We start from the raw sequence: 20,316 nt of genomic DNA on the forward strand, positions 1-20,316 counted from the left end.
GTCACTTTTTAACTTTTTAAAAGCGTACACAATTTTCTACAAGCATTCTTTTTGAAAAAGAAATATAATAGAAAGTTCGACAAGCTCAGTACTGAGTTCAAGATATATGTTTAATGAAAGTGGAATCGTAAAAATTTAGAAAATTCCATTTATCACAATAAGAATGAAAAAATAATGATTTCTGGAAATTTTTGTTCGTTACAGAGATAAAGAAAGCGAGACAGAGAGTAAAAAAAAAAAAAAAAAAAAAATTAAACAAAATTAAAATATCGCATCTCGCTTTCATCACGCTACGGTAAATGGCTGGATTATTTCCAAGAGAGGCAGAATCTCGGTTGTACAGACCTTGAATGAAAATTTATATTCCCATTTTTGTATAACAGGAGGTAAGCGGGATAGGGTGAAGGGGAGGGCAAAGGGTACAGACGCTTAATTACGTTCTCGGCACGTTCGACGCTAGTCACCAATGAATACCCTCCGAGAATGATCGAGGCCTTATCCCTTATCCCTTATCCCTCGCGGCTATACGAAGTGGAGCAGAGCTGCTCCTGCTGCTGCGATACACTCGAAAACGAATTAAATTAAACTCTCGCACCCTGCGCTCGCACCGAACGCCCTCGTCATTCGACAAACAATCGATAGATTTCCATTCACCTACTTCCCCACCTTACCTTATACCTACCTACCTACCTACCTACCTAACCACCCATCTCCGGAAGTCCCGAGACCGTCGAAATATTCGCGAAAGGAATTTTACCCTCTCGACGATTCTTGTTTATCGTTAGCGAGGGTGGAGGACAACTTTTTTTTTTTCACCCCCATTTACTTGCCCTCCGAATATTCAAATTACTTGTTTTTTTTTTTTTTTTTTTGGTTTTATCTTGAGGAAACTACCCTTTTCGTTAGTAAAAACTAAAGTTTGGAGTGTATAATTTGCATATATGTAGACATAGTTGAGTATAATTCTGTGAACGGAAATTTCAAAGACGATCGGGATGAACTTGAGAAGTTTCAGGGATCATATTTCGACGAAAATCATTTTCAAATTGCAGTTAAGGGGTTTATCCTACTGACGAGCAAAGAAAGCTTTTTTCTTTACCTTTTTTTTCAGAATGATTTTCAACTACGATTTTCGTGAATAAAAAGTAATTAAAATCAATGAAAAAAAAATATTTTTTTTATATGATTCGAGAATGTATTTATTAAACATAACAAAGCCTTTATCAATACTTATAGTTAAAACTTATTAAAAACATTCTTTAAAAAACTCCTTTTTTTTTTTGCTCGTCGGTTGGGTAGATCTCTTGAGTGGTATAGAAATGCGAATTATAAATCGATCTATACGGAATTCATTTTTCTAACGGTGCGAATCTTGCAACTTTTCCGTTTGCGCACCTTGTTGTTATAGACAAATGTGGTAAAATTAAAAACGGAAGTTATTTTATATATTAGAGTGGCGCAAAAAAACCGACTATTTTTATTTTTTTTTTGAGTCCCGTGTGACAAAATGTTAGTTTTTGATGTTTTAAGAGCCCACTCCAAAGGACAGCTCAAAAAAAAAATTTTTAAGAGCTCGCTCCAAATTTTAAAAATTGTCAAAAATCGTCAAAAAATTAAATAAAAAAAAATTATATTTTCAGTATTTCGTTTGATTTTTAATTTATGTCGTGGTGTATTGTTATCGATTCTTTCTTACTAAGTTGAAGAAAAAAAATTTACGAAATTTTAATATGAATATTAAAAGTTCGCTCGAAAAGATCTAAAGAAATGCATTAAAGAATTGAAAAAAACTTATGAGCGACCTTTCAAAATTCAAATTTTAACCTGAAACTTACGGAAACTTATTTTTTTTTTTTGTCTATAAAATTATACCGTAACGAGAAAAAAAATTAAAAAAAAAAAAAAAATCGATTTCTGACGATTTCTCACGTTTTAAAAAATGTGGAGCGACCTCTTAAAATTTTTTATTTTGAACTGTCCTTTGGAGTGGGCTCTTAAAACATCAAAAACTAACATTTTGTCACACGAGACTCAAAAAAAAAACAACAAATAGTCGATTTTTTTGCGCCACCCTAATATATATATATATATATACCTATATCAAGAAGCCTTTCGGAGCGTTTTAGCATGAATTTTTCCAGGATTCTCGGGCGTCGAGAGGGGTGCCAATAAATTGTTACGAACCCGATATCGCGTCGCGAGGATAGGATCAGGTTGACGATTGAACCAGACGTCCTTTATACGTTTATATACCTGTATATATTCTACCTAATACGGTTTCGCTTCCGAGTTCTGTTACTGCTGCTGCTGCTGCTGCTGCTGCTGCGTCGCGACGATTCAAAAGGCGAAGAACGAACGAAGAAACAACAACAACAACAACAGCAACAAAACTACGGGGTTATTGTGTGAGGCGCTCGGTTTTCAAACGTTCCGCTTTCCCGACGCAACTTTTCACTTTTATATATATATATATATATATATACCTATGTCTTGTACTTTACGTTCTCGTTTCTTTTCCTGCTATATAACGGTTTCATCATTTCTTTTCCGATATACGTATAATATGTGTACCCTACACCTATCGTAGAAAATTGCAAACGTGCTCCAACTTGGTTACGATGTTTCATTTCGTTGGTTTTACATTATCTGGGAAACCAAGGGAGACGTAAAAAATTATGGGGGAGGGGTGAGAAAAACTTGGTAAGGGAGGGTGGAGGGGGGGGGGGCGAAATGGGGTATCCTTAAAATTAAAGAAAAAAAAAAAAAAAAAAGTTTTTCAAACGGTTCTTTTAAATAGTCAAAAATTACTTCTACAAACATTATTGAGCGTTATTTTGAATTTTCAATAAATTTGAAAAACAAAAAAAAAAATTTCCCCGACATCGGCGTACAGAAATCAATTCTACAGAGCAAATGTTGTACAGAAATATTTTTTCACTATAAATAATATTTTTCTACAGAAAGGAAATCGAGAGAGATTCGCATTAGAAATAATTTCGCATTAATTTATTATTCTTCAGGAGAAATTTTTTACAGAATATTTTTCTGTTTTCTTTTTCATCGGTTTTCCAAAGTATTTTTTAGAATAATTTTTCTGCGTAGAAAAATATTGCGTAGAGAATATTTCTCCGGTAGAATAATTCGTGCTGGATTATTTCTGATGTAAATATCGAAATTCATTTCTGTAAGAAAAATATTTCTGTAAAACATTTGTATTGTGGAAATTATTTCCGTAGAATCAGGACTCCTCCGGCATATCCTGCGCGGAATAAACGGATGATCCTGACTGCCGGCACACAGCCAAACTGCGGTAAAATATTATAGCTTATAGCGAATCGAATCCACCCAACACTCGAGTTGCAGGCGAGGATGGAAATGGCGAAGAGCCGGTCGTTTCCCATTTCCAGTTTTCGAGATTCGAGTTTCGAGATTCGAGTCTTGAGCACCGTCGTAGAAATGTGGATTTTCATAGCTGCAGTCTAACCTTCTCGAACTTGCACGTCATACCTTCCTTCAAGTATTGTACGTGTCTACTCGTAAAATTTTCATGTATATAAAAACGTGGCAGTGTCAATTTTAGAAGCATCATTTTTTTTTTTTTTTTTTTTTTTTTTTCTTGTTATTTTACATTTTTTCGACACATTTCGAATTTTCTGCAAATTTTTCAAAACCATCTTATTGATCGAGATAATTTAAAAATATGGAAAAATTTCGAAAAATCACGTGTCAAGTATGAAAATTTTCAAGCTTCGAGCCGGAGTGGAGATATTTTTCTTTTTCACTGTTTTCAAGCTTTTTGTGGAAAAAAAAACTTCAAAACAATTAGAAGCGCGAGTCGTTTTATATTTCACACCAGATTGTTGAGAATTCTTTTAGATTTTTCGCAAAACAATTTTTCTTTTCTTCCTTTTGCTGATAAAAAAAAAAAAAAATGCAAATCGTAAAATGATTCCGAAAAATCTGAAAATTTTCAAAAAACTGGCATGACGTATGAAAATGTTTCGGCAATGATATACAGTAAAATGACCTCCGCTTCTATTTTTTGAAAGATGGAAGAAAGAAACAAAAATGATGGAAAATATTTATCATATGAATGTATGGGGCATTCCATGCCAAATACCCGAGTATGGAACATCAGTATTTTTAACCTCGCTGAAAATAAAAATTCAAATGACGTAGTAGCACCTTTAAAACTTTGTCAAATTTATGTTTTTTTCACTCATTTAGTTCGTAGTTATCGAAAAAAATTTATCAAATTTTCCGATCACCTCTAAGGATCGAGGATCCATCCTTTTCCCTCAATTTTTATTGCGATTCGAAGTTTTAAAACATTTTCCTTTTGCAACTACTCAGTTTACTGTTCCTTCAACGAAATTACTACGGAGCACATTTTTTGGCTTTGAATGATCATTTTCCTTCCACTTTTTGCATCGGTTTCAAATTCAGACCGATTTTGTTTTTTTTAATTGTATCAATTTTTACGTCAAAATGAGTAAATTTCATTTCAATTTCCTTCCGGTTAGGTCACTTCCATCTCTATGTAACTAAATAAACATATACGCACAGAGGATCGAGGCGGCGAGTGTTTGTATCCCACTTAAGGGATGAAAACAAAGTGTATCGTAGCTCACTGCAGGTACACGGATAGGAGGAAAGGATCCTCGGGGAAGTTTCTAAGGAGGAAAAGTTTGGTGGTGGGTAGTAGTGAAAAGCGTGTAAATATATAATGTCTCATACACGTATACATATATACATATATATATATATATACAAATACAGAGGCATTTTCATCCTGTATTGCAACTTTGTGCGGATGAGGATAAAGGTTAAAACAAATGAACCACGCCATCCCGAGTCCAGGACTCTCTTCTTCTTCTTCTTCTTCTTCCTTCTCTTTCGTTTTCTCTCCTTCTTCTGTATCACCTTCTTCAACTCGGCTCGCTGTTGGTTTGTAAGTAATAATTAACTTCTGACTTTGCGTTATTGTGTAGACGGGCAACATAACCTGATCCTCGTCGGCTTTTCCAAGCCTTTCGCTTGTATATGGGAAATTCCAAGTGAAATCGAGGAGTCATTTTCTTCATCGTCATCATATATTTGCATTAATTTCTTTTCTGCATTTATTCCACTTCAAAAGTAGCCGAATTTTTTTTAAAAGAATTTTTAGTTTTGACATGTTTTCTTTTTCTGTTTGTTTTTTTTTTTTTTTTTTTTTCCACCCCCGTGAGGACTATTAGGTATTGAGTTTTTATTTTTATTTTGGAAATTAAAACGGAAAAAAATAAAAAATGACAGAAAAAAATGTGAAGCAGCCGCATCCCATTTTCTAATAACGATAGATCTTACTTATTTATGATCCAGAATTCGTGGAAAAAATTGCAGAATTTAAAAAATGGTGTTTTTTTTTTGTTATCCCTTTTTTACACAAAAAAAAAAAACGATCTGAAGAAAAAATTAGGCTTTTTTTGAAGTGGAATCAATAGGAAAAAAAATTTACGCACGGATCTGATGACCTGAGGAAAATGACTCCTGGATTTCACTTGGAATTCCCCATATACATATATATATATATAATATATTTATGTATATAACATCGGGGAGAATTCCTTATCAGCTTGTTTAATGACTTGTGGTAAAAATATAATTAATCTTCCTTTGCTGCCGCGTTTCTCTCTCTCTCTCTCTCTCTCTCTCTCTCTCTCTCTCGCCTTTCGCCAGCCTAGAAGCTTTTTTCCATCTCATGCGATGCCTTCCTCATCTCTTTGGAAATATTTGCCGACTCGAAATTAAACTCAGTACTTAATCCGTGCCTTGGTAGCCAGCTTCTAGACTTCGTATTTTGAATTTGTCAAATAACAACTTTACTCGCCCCGAGGCCTTTCCTCTCATCTTTGTTCTCTTTAGACATGCTATCGCTGGTAGAAATTACTGATTTTAACGACGAAAAATTCTCTTTCCGTTTCACATTCTTCGTTTGAAGGAATTATTCTTATTATATATATATATATATATTTATTTATTTTTATACCTTATTAAGGTTAATTGGCTTACTTACGATTAGAGAGTTTGATACTCAGATTAATGATGTTATGTTTGTGAAATTTTAAACAGTTTTCAAGCTTTCAAACGACTGAATAAATTGATAATTTAAAAACTGTATAACAATCATAGTATCTGTAATATAATCTGTTCGTTAAACAAATGAATAAACAACTCAACAACCTAGTCATCAAATAAACAATTTGTTATGCAAACATGTTTAAACAATTGTTTCAATAACTAAATTTTTTAACAACTAGTCCTGAACTAGCGATTTTTTCGCACAAGTTCTGATTTTTATCAGTATTTAGAGTAAAAAATCGGAATATTTTTTTTAGAGTCTTTCGCAAATCTGCAAATCCAAATGTTAGTTTTTTTTTTTTGTATTTAGCATCTTTAATGCGCCAAATTTAAATTTCGCTAATTCAACTAGATTCGTGATCAGGGACCCGAAAAAATCTTACGTTACAATTTTTTATTGGAATCCATTCATCCCTTTTCACGATATCATCATTTTCATTTTATTATTCGAAATTTTGTTGGCTGAATAATTAAAAAAAGCGCTCAACTGATCAAAACCAAAATCTGATAAGTTCAAAGTTTGGAAAAACCGCGTTGATCGAAACCAAAATCATTGAAATCCGATAACTCGGTCTCGAAATATCGTCGAACAAAAAAATGGTCGGAGGTGATTCTCTAGATCTCGAAACGTCGAAATCTAGTGATTCCAAGAGCTGTTAGATTACAAATGGCTTCCTTTTTTCCCCCCTAAAAACAGAGAAACGGGTGGGTTAAAAAAATAGCATACAAATTAAAAGTACAAAAATTCATACTCTTCTCGTTCCCACTACTTTTTTCCTTTCTTTTATTATTGTTTTGTTTCATTTCTCTCTTTCTCTCTTTCCGACGTTTCGCATTCGGGCAGCATTAATAGCAACGTTAGCGTTGAGGGTGCGTCGAGGGTGAGGGTGGTGAATCGTTAAAAAAGTTAAAAATTCGTGCGGCTTTAAACCTTCTTCCGCTCCTCGAATAGCTTGCACATGCAAGTGAGTAGTTAAACACACACACACACACACTTATACATACCTTGCAATATGTGTACCTATAATATATATGCATTTCGACCTACGTACCTACAATCCTTGACCTTTCGGATTTGCCCCGGAATTTTTTATTGATTCCATTAATTTGAAGAAAAAATATTTTTTTTAGAATTTTATAACACGGTTCCAATTTTTTTACAATTTTTCAAAACGATTTTTCCTCTCAAAAAAATTTCGACATATCATCTATTAGATATAAAAATTATTAAGCCTAGAACCGAAGTGGGGAGATTTTTCCTTTTCATTGTTTTCAAACTTTTGCTGGTAAGAAAAAACGTTAAAAAATCAAAAGTGGAAGTCGTTTTACTACGGATGATTGCTGAAACATTTTCATACGTCGTAACGGATTTTTGAAATGTTTTCAGATTTCTCAGAACCATTTTAAGACTTGCAATTTTTTTTTATCAGCAAAATGAAGAGGGAAAAAAAATGTCTTGTGACCTAAAAAAAAACCTAATATATATAGATATCTATATATAATGTATGTACCCTAGCCACCCCGTGACTAATATTTTAAAAATCCTGGAAATATAGTTTCGAGTTATCCTTTTTTATCCGTCCCTCGTCCCTTTGACTTTGCGTTGTTGTTGTTTTTTTTTTTTTTTTTTCTTTTTTTCTCAAACTCCTAGCTTTTGCTTTTCCCACGTGCAGCAGCATCGCGCATCTGTATTATACATGCATATAGAGGGTCCGTACTCGCGTCGTCTCGTCGCAAGCTCGCATGCAAAGTTTTCAACGATATAAATTATTTTCCCAGAGGTCCGCAACATGCGGCTGCCCTCCGGGTCGTTGAAAACTCGCTAATCCCTCAGCTTCGCGTCGTCGTCTAGTTTTCTCCTAGTCTTACTTGGTCCTGGGAATAGATATATATATATATATATATCTATTCCTATATATATATATAGGGAAAGTCAGCTGCAGGTTTCAGTTCCAAAAAGCCCCGCGGCTTTTTCCTCGTAAATTCGATACGAAAAGAATTGAAAGAAGAAAAACTGATTTGATATAAAATAAATAATGAAATATCGTCAAAATCGTTAATTTATTCTTTTTCCACAAGTTCAAGTTCTATTTAACTCGAATAGATACCTGATTTTTTTTTTTTTCTTTTTGTCCTGAATATCTGTGTCTTGAGATTTGATCAATCAATGGACATGCAAGAATGATCCATTTTCCGGTATTTTGTTGTTTTATTAATCTATTTTTTTCCTATTCAAAATTTTATTCCAATAAAGATATCTGACTTGCCTTATCCGATAATATTTTCAAGTCGTTTTAATTACGAAAGAAACCAGACAGTATTTGCATCTATCCAGAAAATTAGGAAGGAGAGAAAATAGTTTGTAGAAATAGAAGTGAATATTTGTTTTAAAAATTTGAGGAAAAAAATTGACGTGGCATTACTTTTTTTTTTTTTTTTTTAATTTTACATGTCAATTGTGCGCAATATTCTAAATAATTTCTTCTTTTCCTTGAAACATATTCCTTAAGCTTTTACGTTCTCACTTCTGTTACGATTTGTATAATTATAGATCGTGTAACTATAATTAATCACTCGGTGGTTCAATCAATTATAAATGAAAATGAACTCATTTCGTTCCCATTTTACTTTTTTTCTCTTCCATACTTACTCGCGTTTCTCGTTTCTTCGAGTTTTCAATTTAAATTATATGTTACGTGAGAATCTATATGTTGACACATAAGAACCAATCGGTCGTAGTAATTAATTAGACGATACAATTATTGATTATGAAGGTAATCAATCACATCGTCAATCAAATTCAGTATAATTATTCCCACAGTCTTGCCTCAATTCTTTTTTTCTCTCTTCGTTTTCTGGTTAAGAACGTTAAAAAAATTATATTCGTTTTATCATATATTATTGCTGAAACATTTTCATACGTCATACCGGATTTTTGAAAATTTTATAGATTTTTCTAAATCATTTTACAATTTGCAATCGTTTTTTTATCAGCAAAATGAAGAGGAAAAAAAAAATATCTTGCGAAAATTGTGAAAAAATTCTCAACAATCTGATGTGAAATATGAATTTGTAGAAAATTGCAACTGTATCGAAAGAATGTAAAAATAAAAAAAAACTACCCTGTGCTTTTCACAAATCAAGGATTGTACGTAGGTCGAATTGAGCTGGACTGCCCCATATATATATGGTCCGCAAACCGACTATTTTTTTTTTTTTTTTTCAAGTTTTGTGTGACAAAATGTTAGTTTTAAATATTTTAAGAGCCCACTCCAAAGGACAGCTCAAAAAAAAAATTTTAAGAGCTCGTTCCAAATTTTTTAAAATATCAAAAATCGTCAAAAAATTATATTCTCAGTATTTTGTTTGATTTTTAATTTATCTCGTGGTGTATTGTTATCGATTCTTTCTTACTAAATTAAAGAATAAAAATTTATGAAATTTTTCATATGAATATTAAAAGGTCGCTCGAAAAGATCTAAAGAAATACACCAAAAAATTGAAAAAAAATTACGAGCGACCTTTCAAAATTCAAATTTTGAACTGAAGCTTTCGGAAACTTATTTTTTTTTTTTTTGTCTATAAAATTATACCGTAACGAGAGAAAAAAAATTAAAAAAAAAAAAATCGATTATTGACGATTTCTGACGTTTTAAAAAATGTCGAGCGACCTCTTAAAATTTTTTTTTTTAACTGTCCTTTGGAGTGCGCTCTTAAAACATCAAAAACTAACATTTTGTTACACGAGACTCAAAAAAAAAAAAAAAAGAATAGTCGGTTTTCTTGCGCCACCCTAATGTATAACCTATACGTAGGTCGATGCCTAGATCGTTCCAGCATCGCGGAGGAAACGACGAAGGGCAGTCAGATCCGAGCCTGGAGCAGCTGCAGCTGCCGCTGCGCCAAGATGCAAATTATTATTAATGAATTAACGCGCCTCTCGACAGATGCGGCAGGTTGCTCGCGTGTTTGACCGTAATATGTACAGCGGCTGCATCGTCACGTGTCGGCGAAACCTAGTCACCGTCATCTTGTGGTTTTTAAACTAATTAAAAATTAAGCCGAGCCTCGGATTTCCCTTTTTTACAACGAGAGATTCTCTCGAAACAGGTCTGAAGTCTCAGTTGCAATCGTGCGAACGGTATGCACTTTGGTTGATTAGATAATTGAATAGAAAATTTTGGAAATATTTAAAAAAATAATTGATGCTTATTTTTTTCTTTTTTATCTCTTCTATTCAATTTTCATTAACAACGATATAACGGGTTCGATTCCGCTAATGAACGTTTAATTGAAGAATGAAAAATTACTTTTCAATTATTTTTCGACGTACTATCTGACGAATCTAACGGAATTTCTTATTCAAATAACTAATTGTACAGTATTTTCTGCTAAGGGATGTTGATTTTCAAAAGGGCATGCGTTATACTGTCATTACGAATTGCGATTTCTTTTTCTTTTTTTCTTTTCATTTAATTTTTGCAATAAACAATTAACGTCCAATCCATTCTTATGCTGTTTTGAAAACTTGCTTAATTGAATGCATATTCAAGAAAAAACAGAATTGCAATAAATAAATGAAAAAAGAGATCGAATCGACATCAAGCTAGTCACTAAAAACACAGAAATTCAAAGGAATGTATAAAGTCTTAACTATGTGGAGAAAAAAGGGTGAATTACGAAATAAAAAACGAGAAAATATGAGAAAAAAAAAAAAAATAAAATAAAATAACAAACAATCGGCAGACCGAGCAAATGGCGATAGTTTTGGATAGTTTCAAGTAGAATCTTCATTCTCCAAGTGTCACTTATTTTGTTTTTTACTTCCTCCGCGGATACCCGAGTTCCAGCTTCCTAGGATCGGTTGAATTCCATTCGGTAAATTCTTCTCTACCCTGTTGCTCATGGGGTGAAAAACAAATATATATACGTACGTCTGTTGTAGACGAGGGGTTGCATTTATAGACGGTCTCGAGATGCAGCTGAGAAACTGGAGGAAATGCGGTACAATTAGAACTGCAGCTGCAGCTTGCAGGAAGTGACGTCAGGCAGCCTCTTCGCGCCCCCCCCCCCCCCCCCCCCCGGGAGAGTTGTCGTCGGCAGAAACCTGCATCCCCAACGAATTTCTCCCTCTCATTCTTCTCTCTTCCTCTCTCTCTTTCTCTCTTCTCTATTCCTCGTTCCTCGTTCGCAATTTACCTTCTCTTCGCAAGCTGCAATTTACACAGCAACCCAGAGTCACGATTATGCTGCAATAAGTATTTCGCACGTCAAATCGTTCAAATTTATCACTCTTGATTGTTTTCAGTTTGGATCGCGGTGACGGGAAATCCATCGGTAAATAGTTATAAAATTTTTGGAATCATTTTTTCTTTCTTCTTTTTTTTAGACTTTAATAATGGCTTTTAAGTTCGCAATTTTTCGAATTCCTTAGACTTTGATTCTGTCCACCAAATTAATTCACTTTTGCGACAAAGTGAGAAATATTATTTATTTCTTATTTTTCAACTTTATCGCGATAATCAAATTTCTGGCGTTGAATTGGTTTTTCGAATAATTATCTAAATAACTTTCAATTTTAATCATAATCAAAAGTTTCATTTCCAAATATTGTTTTTATCTCTTTTTTCATTTTCTTTGTTTTAAGTTGAAATCGGTGGGAATAAAATGAGAAGAAAAAAAAAACCGACAAAGCTTAAAAGGGAAAAGAAACGATGGAAAACCTTGTTTTAAATTATAAAATCCTCTCATAATCTCCTACAATTACAGGGTTCGGGGATTTAAACTCACGGTTCGATTCTCCACGATTCGATTATATAAGCAGTCGAAACGGACGAGCGTAGTAATTATCATTTGATTATTATTTAACACAGGTCTGCGTGAGAGACGGAGAGCGAGAGAATGAAAGAGAGAGAGAGAGAGAGAATTCGGTAGAGGGGATCGTTGATGAGCGTGAACTATTCATATTTCACCATTAATAGATAATAATAGTTAATTACTGTCCGCGTGACGTGCATCGAACACGTCGCTATACGTATACAGTATTTTTTTATTTATTTTGATAATCTTTTTATTTCTTTATATACGTCAATTTTCGTCTTTTTGTTTTTCCCATTTGTTTCGCCATCGCATTTACCGTTCAATTATTTGTTATAGCTGCATTATATAGATGTATGTAAGCATAACTCTAATTTTTCTTAATTATTTCGTTGTGCGAAGGTGAAACAATTTAAATTTGCGATCAGCAGAAAATATTAAGGAGATTCGAAATTCTTTCTTAGATGTAAAATATTTCAGGCTTTGTTTTTCATTTCTGCGGTAGAGAAAATTTGGAGAAAAGTGTCTTTTTTTTTCCCCTCTCTTTGGAGATAAATTTTATTTTCGTAAAAACGAAGAAGATGACGATGGAGAGAAAGAGAAAAAAAAGAAAAAAAAAAAAAAAATTTCCAAATACATCTTACCTTTCACGCTACAGAATTGCTCAAGGGTGTAAAATAAATGTACGAATTTTATTTTATTACACAAGGTATAGCAATTGAGGATTAAGTGTGATTAAAAAACAGTATAAAACAGAAGGAGTGTAATAAAAATGAAAATAAATATTTAAGGATTTAAGATACAGCGAGAAAATAGAAAGAAGACGAAAGAGTGTTTGGCACATAGGTGCGTAGGTATATATATATATATGTACATCAGTATGTATATATAGTATCACATAGTTATTCAGGGAGATAAAAGCGAGGAGTTATCAAGACTGTCACTCTGCGCCTCTCGAAATTCGACCGGGAGGTTAAAAAAGTCGTTTCATTTATTTTTCATTTTATTTTTTAATTAACTCTTTCTCTCGGAGAATTCCAAGATTTAAAATTTTAGATTACAGATTTAAGATTTCATCCCAGATCCCTTAGCAGCTCTTGTTTCTCCTCCTCCTCCTCCTCCTCCTCCTCTTTCTTTCTCTTATTCTCTTTATTCTATTCTCTGTACCTGATTTACTCTCGCGATTCTTCTCTCTCTCTCTCTCTCTCTCTTTTTCTCACCCTTATTTTCTTTTGGCGATAATTAAAACGGTTCGCATTTCTTTACCCCGTACTTATATAATCCTTATTCACGATCACCTTATCCTTGTTTTCTCTTTTCTCCCCAAGAATTTATTTTATTTCTCCATTTTTTTTTTTTTTTTTTTTCTTTTTTATTTGTCAAACATAGATCAATCCTCCTCGTTCCTCTTCAAGGATCTCGGAGTTGATCAAACTTCGCTGTTTATAATTTCTTCAAATTAAATTATTATCGTTTTGAAAAAAAAAAAATTCAAAATCGATCTTTTTGCTTATTGTGTCTTTTTTAATTTACATTCTAAACAGTAAGACGATAACGATCTCTTCTCTTAACAATTTTCACCCCGCTTACCTCAATTTTCAAATCACCGATAGACACACGTCGTGTATCGTCACATTATTGTATGCACAGATGAAAAAAGGACATACCTACATAGCTCTTTGAAACGGTGGCGGGAAATTTGAATAATCCGAGGGTGCGCGGTACAGGGAACATATGGGGAGTGAAGGGGGTCGACGACGATATAATACGAACATTATTGAAATTTATTCACCATCCAACCCCGTCGGACCTCGAGGCCGGACCGACACAGTTTGTTTCCGAATGGGCCGCAATCAGGCAGCTTTTCCCTTTCCGTTTTGTCCCCACCTCGAATAGAGTTTCGACTCGAAAATTCTCGAGCGGATGAAAATTTCACCCTTTGTCAGTGGCGATGAACGTCAACGTTTTATCACTCCATCGTTTTTCCTCCGCCTCTTCGGATACACGCAGACGATCCTGACTGACGAGAAAAAGAATCTTGAAAGAAGAAATTGAGGAGAAAAATAAGAGAAATTATCACGAAATGCAAAACGGTGTGAGAACGGCTGTATTAAAAAAACGAACAAAATGAAAAAGAAAACAAAAAAAAACCGAAATAGAAAATGACGGAAAGAGGGGATGAAGGTGCGAGAATCTTTTAAATTATTCCCACGTATAAGGCAGCTTTTCCGAACGTCATTCGTCAGGATCACCTCGTCCTCAACGTGTCGACTCACTTTTCCTCTGTGTAATAAGAAAGACGCGGTTTCGTCTGTTTATCAAATAAATCTCTTTCTGATCCGTTCGTATATATATATATATATATATATAGAACTGAAGGAAAAGAAGAATCTCAAGTTGGAAAAATATTGGACTCATCACGGCTGTTGCGTGGCATTAAAATTATTTAAATCCGCGTGGATAAATTTTTTTTTTCTTTTTGTTTTTTTTTTTTTTTTTACGTTCATAAAAAACGTGCAATTTTTTTTCGTCTGTCCGTCTGTCTGTGCCAGCTGTTATCGCTTTCGCCCCCCCCCCGAAGAACTCGGGGAGCACATGTGAAATATATGATTAACGCTTATATTATGGCGCGAACGAGGTTATTAGACACGTGCGTATAGTTGTACCGGAGAGCAATTTGGTCCCGCGGGGAATTTGAAAAAGGTTTGTCTGCGAGGGAGGTTCAATTTTCCCTCGGATGTCTTCTGTCATCCAGGGAATTGAGTTGGCGAAGATCCTGTATCAATTACATTGATATAGAGACGACGTCGGCTCCTGCGGTATGGGAAATGGGACTGAATGGGATGGGATGGAATGGAATGGAATGGGATGGAATGGGATGGGATGGGGATGGGGATGGGGATGGGACAGCTCGAGTTTACGACTCGAAGAGGTTATCCCGCGTATCAAGCTCTTACCTTCCAATTAAATACAAATTAACCAAACCAGTATTACTCCTAGTCTCTCCGAATACATGCATATCTGTCTCTCTTGTCTCTCCCTCCCTCCCTTCCTCCCTCAATCTCTCTATCACACGGCGAGATCCAACTCAACGAACCCTGGGATATTAACGCCTGGTTTCCAGAGTAACAATTTTGACGGTGCGCAAGTAATTATTATTATACGGGCGACCACGTTGTTGTAAATGCAAATTTGTCTGCTATCTATAAATATGGATCGTTGCACGATGCTCGACCCGAATATAACTAAATCTCGAATTTCGTCTGAATGACTGTGTAATAAATTCTTTCAAGTATTTCATCCCCCCCCCCCCCCCTCCCCCACGATTCCGGTTATTCGCTCGTCGAATTGTTTGTTGAATTTTCTTTAGTTTTTCCCTCAGAAACAAGGAAATAAAGATAATTTCGAAAATACGAGAAATGAGGTAGTAAGAAAATGTTGAACAGCTTGAAAACGGTAGGAACAAAAAATTTTACCACTATGGCTCTGAGCTTAAAAATTTTCATATCTGACGCATGATTTTTCAGTATTTTTTTCAAATCTTATAAGCTGTGTCGATCAATGAGATATAAAGTTTTGAAAAATTGTAGAAAATTCTAACCGTGTTGAAAGAATCTAAAAGAAAAGAAAAAAAAAAAAAAAACTAGTTCTTTTCAAATTGAAAAGAATCATACAAAAAATTGCGGACTAAATTCCAGAGGTCAAGGCTTGAACGTAAGTGAAAATCAGCTGGACTGTCCCACATATATCTATACGTATATATCACATGACTCGTTTAGTTTCCAAATTTCCGCAGCTTCTGTAATCAAGGAAGACAATGGACGCCTTATATATACATACATACATATCGATTCCCTCGGAGTTTCCAGAACTGTCTAAATAGTAGCATTTGTAGTAATAATAATAATAATAATAATAATAATAACAACAACAGTAATAATAACGGTGACAATAATCGTGATAATGATGATGACAATGACGATAATAACAACAGGGATAATTATTTAGCACCCGGTGCTGCGCGGAGAATCGTTCAGTGTCCTAATGGGGTGCAGCGACACGCCAGGATCCCCAGGACTCGTATCAGATCCTGTCGCCCAAGTACACACGGAAATCCTGATTATTAATCTCTCCGGGGTGCCGCCGGCAGTTCCTCTTCTCTTCTCCCCATTTCGCGTGGCGTATAAACAAGGGGGAGGGGGGGGAGGGCGGGGGAGGGGGGGGTGAAAATTACGATTGGTTCGTATCAACCTACGGCTCAGAAGCCTGTGGCATAAACAAGCTTCGCGTCGATCCACGAATATTCACTACGATAAACTAATGTCAGTGAATTTTTATTCATTCAAAATTCTAAGGTGTTGAGTATTGTTTTAATCGAGCTTTCAGTGGAATTTCGATAATGTTGAGTTTTTGATTTTTAAAACGCCTAGAAAAGATGCGATCGAAAATTTCTCCCAACAAAAATTTAGATCACGGTAAGTATTTGTCCTGAGAGAAGAGAAACAAGAAAAAATAAAAAAAATTTCAATCTCGTGCGATGAAAGTCTATGAGCAAGAAATTTTTGGAAAAAAAATTTAAATTTCTAGCCTATCGCTTTCAAAAATTGATATATTTTTTCAGCATACATACTACGATAATATAAATTTTTTTGGAAGGAATTTTTGATAACATCTTATTTAGCAGTTTTAAAAACAAAAAACTCGATATCACCGAAGTCATCCCTTAAACGTGAGAGCTATAATGGAGTGGTATATTCAAATGTAACGGAGGAAAAGTGGAGGAAAATTTCTGTTGTACTCTTCTCGTCCTCATTTCTATCGAGAAAATCCAATCATATTGGCTGATGGAAAGTCTGGGAATGGAGGGGGTCAAAATTTGGATCCACTATGGCGAAATTTAATCCTCTTAAGTCTTGGAGGAGCTTCGGTCTCCTTATTTATCACATGGCGTTTCATCGGACCGAGTTTCGAGACCAAACTGTTCTTACCTGCTTTGATGAGCTTTCGCACAGCAGCACGAGACCCACAAAATGATTCAGACACCCCTGGCTTGAGTGAAAACGACGTTCTCGAATAGACACTGACTTCGGTTTACACAGAGTAAATCGTCTCACGATTTTTATTTTTTTGAAGACTCATTCCTCGGTGAAAATAATTAAAATAGTGAAAAATTTTTGGAAAATATTCGAGAATCTTGGGTGAATTTCAAAAAGCGTGGAACATTGGGGAAAATCTTCGGAAGTCGTAGTTTTTTTTTTTGCATAGAATATTACAAGTTTGCACGAAATATTAGAAAAATCTATAATTTTTTGTGTAAAATTTTTACCGAGAAAATGGATTTTGTTTTTTTTTTTCTACGTAGAAACGCATCGAATTTTGTAAAGAACTACTAGTTTCTAGAAATAATTATGAAAATTCACGATCTTCTATGAAAGATAGTTACAAGTTCGGATCTAGACAAGATCGATTTTTTTTCTCGTAATATTTCTAGAATTTCGTTGAAAGGTACAAATTTTTGTGAATTCTGTGAAATTTTTAAGTCTACATTCGAAGACTGATCTTCTAATTTTTTTAGTACGATTCAGACGGATTTGGAGAATTTGTTGGATATTTTTCAACTCAACTTGTTTAATGTTTTACGCAAAAACCAACATTTTTTGTTTTTTTAATCAATGAGTTTCACGGTATTCTAAATCATACTTTAACGATTTCAATATTTCATGTAAGAAAAACGATCGTTTAAATGCGAGCTATTTTAAAATTATTTAAAAAAATATGAGCTAAAAATTCTACGCCAGAACTACGAATGTGTACGAATTTATTTACGCAATCATAGAACGAAATTCGACAAAAATTATTGCAAATAAACAAACAAGAAAGGAAGAAAAATGTGAATATCAGGTTAAAAATGAGTCCATAGTAATTTGAAGGTAGATCGAAATCGTAGATCTTCGCACACGTCGTCACATGCGCAATGAGATACCGGAAGATAAAATTTTTTCCTGTCTGTAAATTTAACGAGGGTTTAAAGTCGAGTTGCCAAGGGAAAGAGGGTCAGCATTTAAGGAGACTCGAAGGCGTTACAAAGCTTCATACGAGTACTTTTTTCGCCTTGGTTTAACTTCCTCGTATAGTTTCTGTAATTTTCTGAAGAGCGTTTCAGGCTTCTTCATCCCCTGTGGGTGTGGTAACGAGTCACGGTTGAGCAAGTGGAGTCGTTGCCGTCACTCAGTCAGCAGTCTGAGGTGTGCATTTGTGCATGCAAAGGGTACGTTCACGTTCACACCCTGCGAAACACTTGAGGATGAAAAGTGTAATCGTCGCTCAAAGGGTGAAGCAGGTGTCGTTAAAAAAAAAAAAAAAAAAAAAAAAAAAAGAAAGAAAAATAGAAGACGAAGAAGACGAAGAGGATATCAAACGAGAAGAATTATCAGAGAATAAATAAATCCCGATCATTTTTAATCATAGAAAAAGTACTCAGACTTTCGTCGTCAGTATCCTAATTTTCTTCTACTCGCCAACTACTTTCGGCCTCTGTTGGCCTCTCTTATTCCCTTTCATTTCGGAAGGATAACGCGTTTTGGATGAAGTTCTCCCCGAAGGGATCTGAGCGCCTTGACACTTATTGCTCGGCGGCACGACCCGCCATCCAACGCGATATTGCCAGGCCAGAAACGAAACCCCTATTTCGTCCTGCTTCGGAGAGGAGCGAGCAGGTCCTTCGAACGATGATCCGATCCCCAGAATTGGCAAAACTAGATCAATTGACCCCGTCTGGGATCATCGGCGAACTTGATCAAGCCGACTTTTCTTTATGCTTTATCTTCCGCGGTGTGTGTCGGGCATGTGTGCTGCAGTATCGAATTCGTTCGTGATTGGTCGTGAAATTTATCGAAACCGTATCGGCGATGAGAAAAAGGGCTGAGTAGTTTATGAAGGGAAACACAATCGTCCATGGACGACGATCCATTCCATTACTATATCGATAGAGATATTTTCTTCGAGGGTATAAAAAATTACACGTGTGTAGTCTAGGGTGTTTCAAAAAAAGACGAATTTTTTTTTTTTTCTCTTACGGTGTGCAAAAATTTATAGTATACCTAAAACCAAAAATTTCGGCGTCAGTATGAGCTCTTAATATCAATAATAAGGTTTGCCTCTATCCATTTCTTTATTTTCTATTTAAATAACACGGGAAATTTTTTTTTTTTTATTTTTGAATTTTTATTACTTTGGAATGGTTCATCGTAACAACAATCTGAAAAGAGAGATTTGTAGGAAATTTCACGTTCTACAAAAAACGTCTGAGGATCAAAGTTCCTCAGATCAACCGTTTCAAAGATATCAGCGATCAGAAATAACACTAATAAAAAAATTTCAAATATTTTCCAATAAAACTACAAAAAAATATCATATGCCATATTTATATTATTTTTTATGTAAAATTACTTTAATTCTGTTAACCTGAGACTGTAAACTAATATAATAATAATACAAATATTGTATATGATATTTTTTTGTAGTTTTATTGGAAAATATTTGACATTTTTGATTAGTGTTATTTTTGATCGCTGATATCTTTGAAACAGTTGATCTGAGGAAGTTTGATCTTCAGACGTTTTTTGTAGAACGTGAAATTTCCTACAAATCTCTTTTTTCAGATTGTTGTTACGATGAACCGTTCCAAAGTAATGAAAATTCAAAAATAAAAAAAAAAAATTTCCCGTGTTATTTAAATAGAAAATAAAGAAATGGATAGAGGCAAACCTCACTATTGATATTAAGAGCTCATATTGGCGCTAAAATTTTTGGTTTTAGGTATACTATCAATTTTTGGACGCCGTAAGAAAAAAAACAAAATTTTACTGGGTTCGATTCCCTTCAGTCATGAAGCTGGAAGCTACTTGTTGTTTGTGTCTTTAGCTATTTTCTATCTCTTCCTCTCTTTCACTTAAGGCAGCCTAATCTTGCACTCGCTATTTTTCTGACCGCATTTATGTTATCGCATTATGATGTCCCACGACGGCTTTTCGCTTGTATAACTAATGAGCAATCAGTGTCGGGGTCACATTTAATCAAGCATCGATGAACGCATGTTAAAGTCTCTGACAATTGAAATCAGCTCAGTTGCTCAACTTGGGGAGGACACTAGTGACAATGAAATCATCGACGAGTAAACAAGTTTTCAACAATTCTGAAAGTTGATAGTCCGACTCGACTCAGCCAGTTGAAACGTATTTTTTATCGCCAACAGTTTGAAAGAACGTAGAAAAAGTACGTTGCCATTTAGAAAATAATAACAAGATGGTGACTGAATTAGTTAAAAAGTTGCCTTGTAAACCGTTCGACCAACCGAGAAAGTTTCAAGATGAAAAACAA

At 34.5% G+C, this 20,316-nt stretch overlaps 1 protein-coding gene across 1 annotated transcript in view; it reads left to right on the forward strand.

The window, feature by feature from the left end:
• LOC124414144 overlaps window positions 1-20,316 on the forward strand; it is a 68,089-nt gene that overhangs the window by 29,494 nt on the left and 18,279 nt on the right. The window lies entirely within an intron of this gene.

The sequence above is a fragment of the Diprion similis genome, chromosome 13 (assembly GCF_021155765.1).
Source record: "Diprion similis isolate iyDipSimi1 chromosome 13, iyDipSimi1.1, whole genome shotgun sequence".
Taxonomy (NCBI): domain Eukaryota; kingdom Metazoa; phylum Arthropoda; class Insecta; order Hymenoptera; family Diprionidae; genus Diprion; species Diprion similis.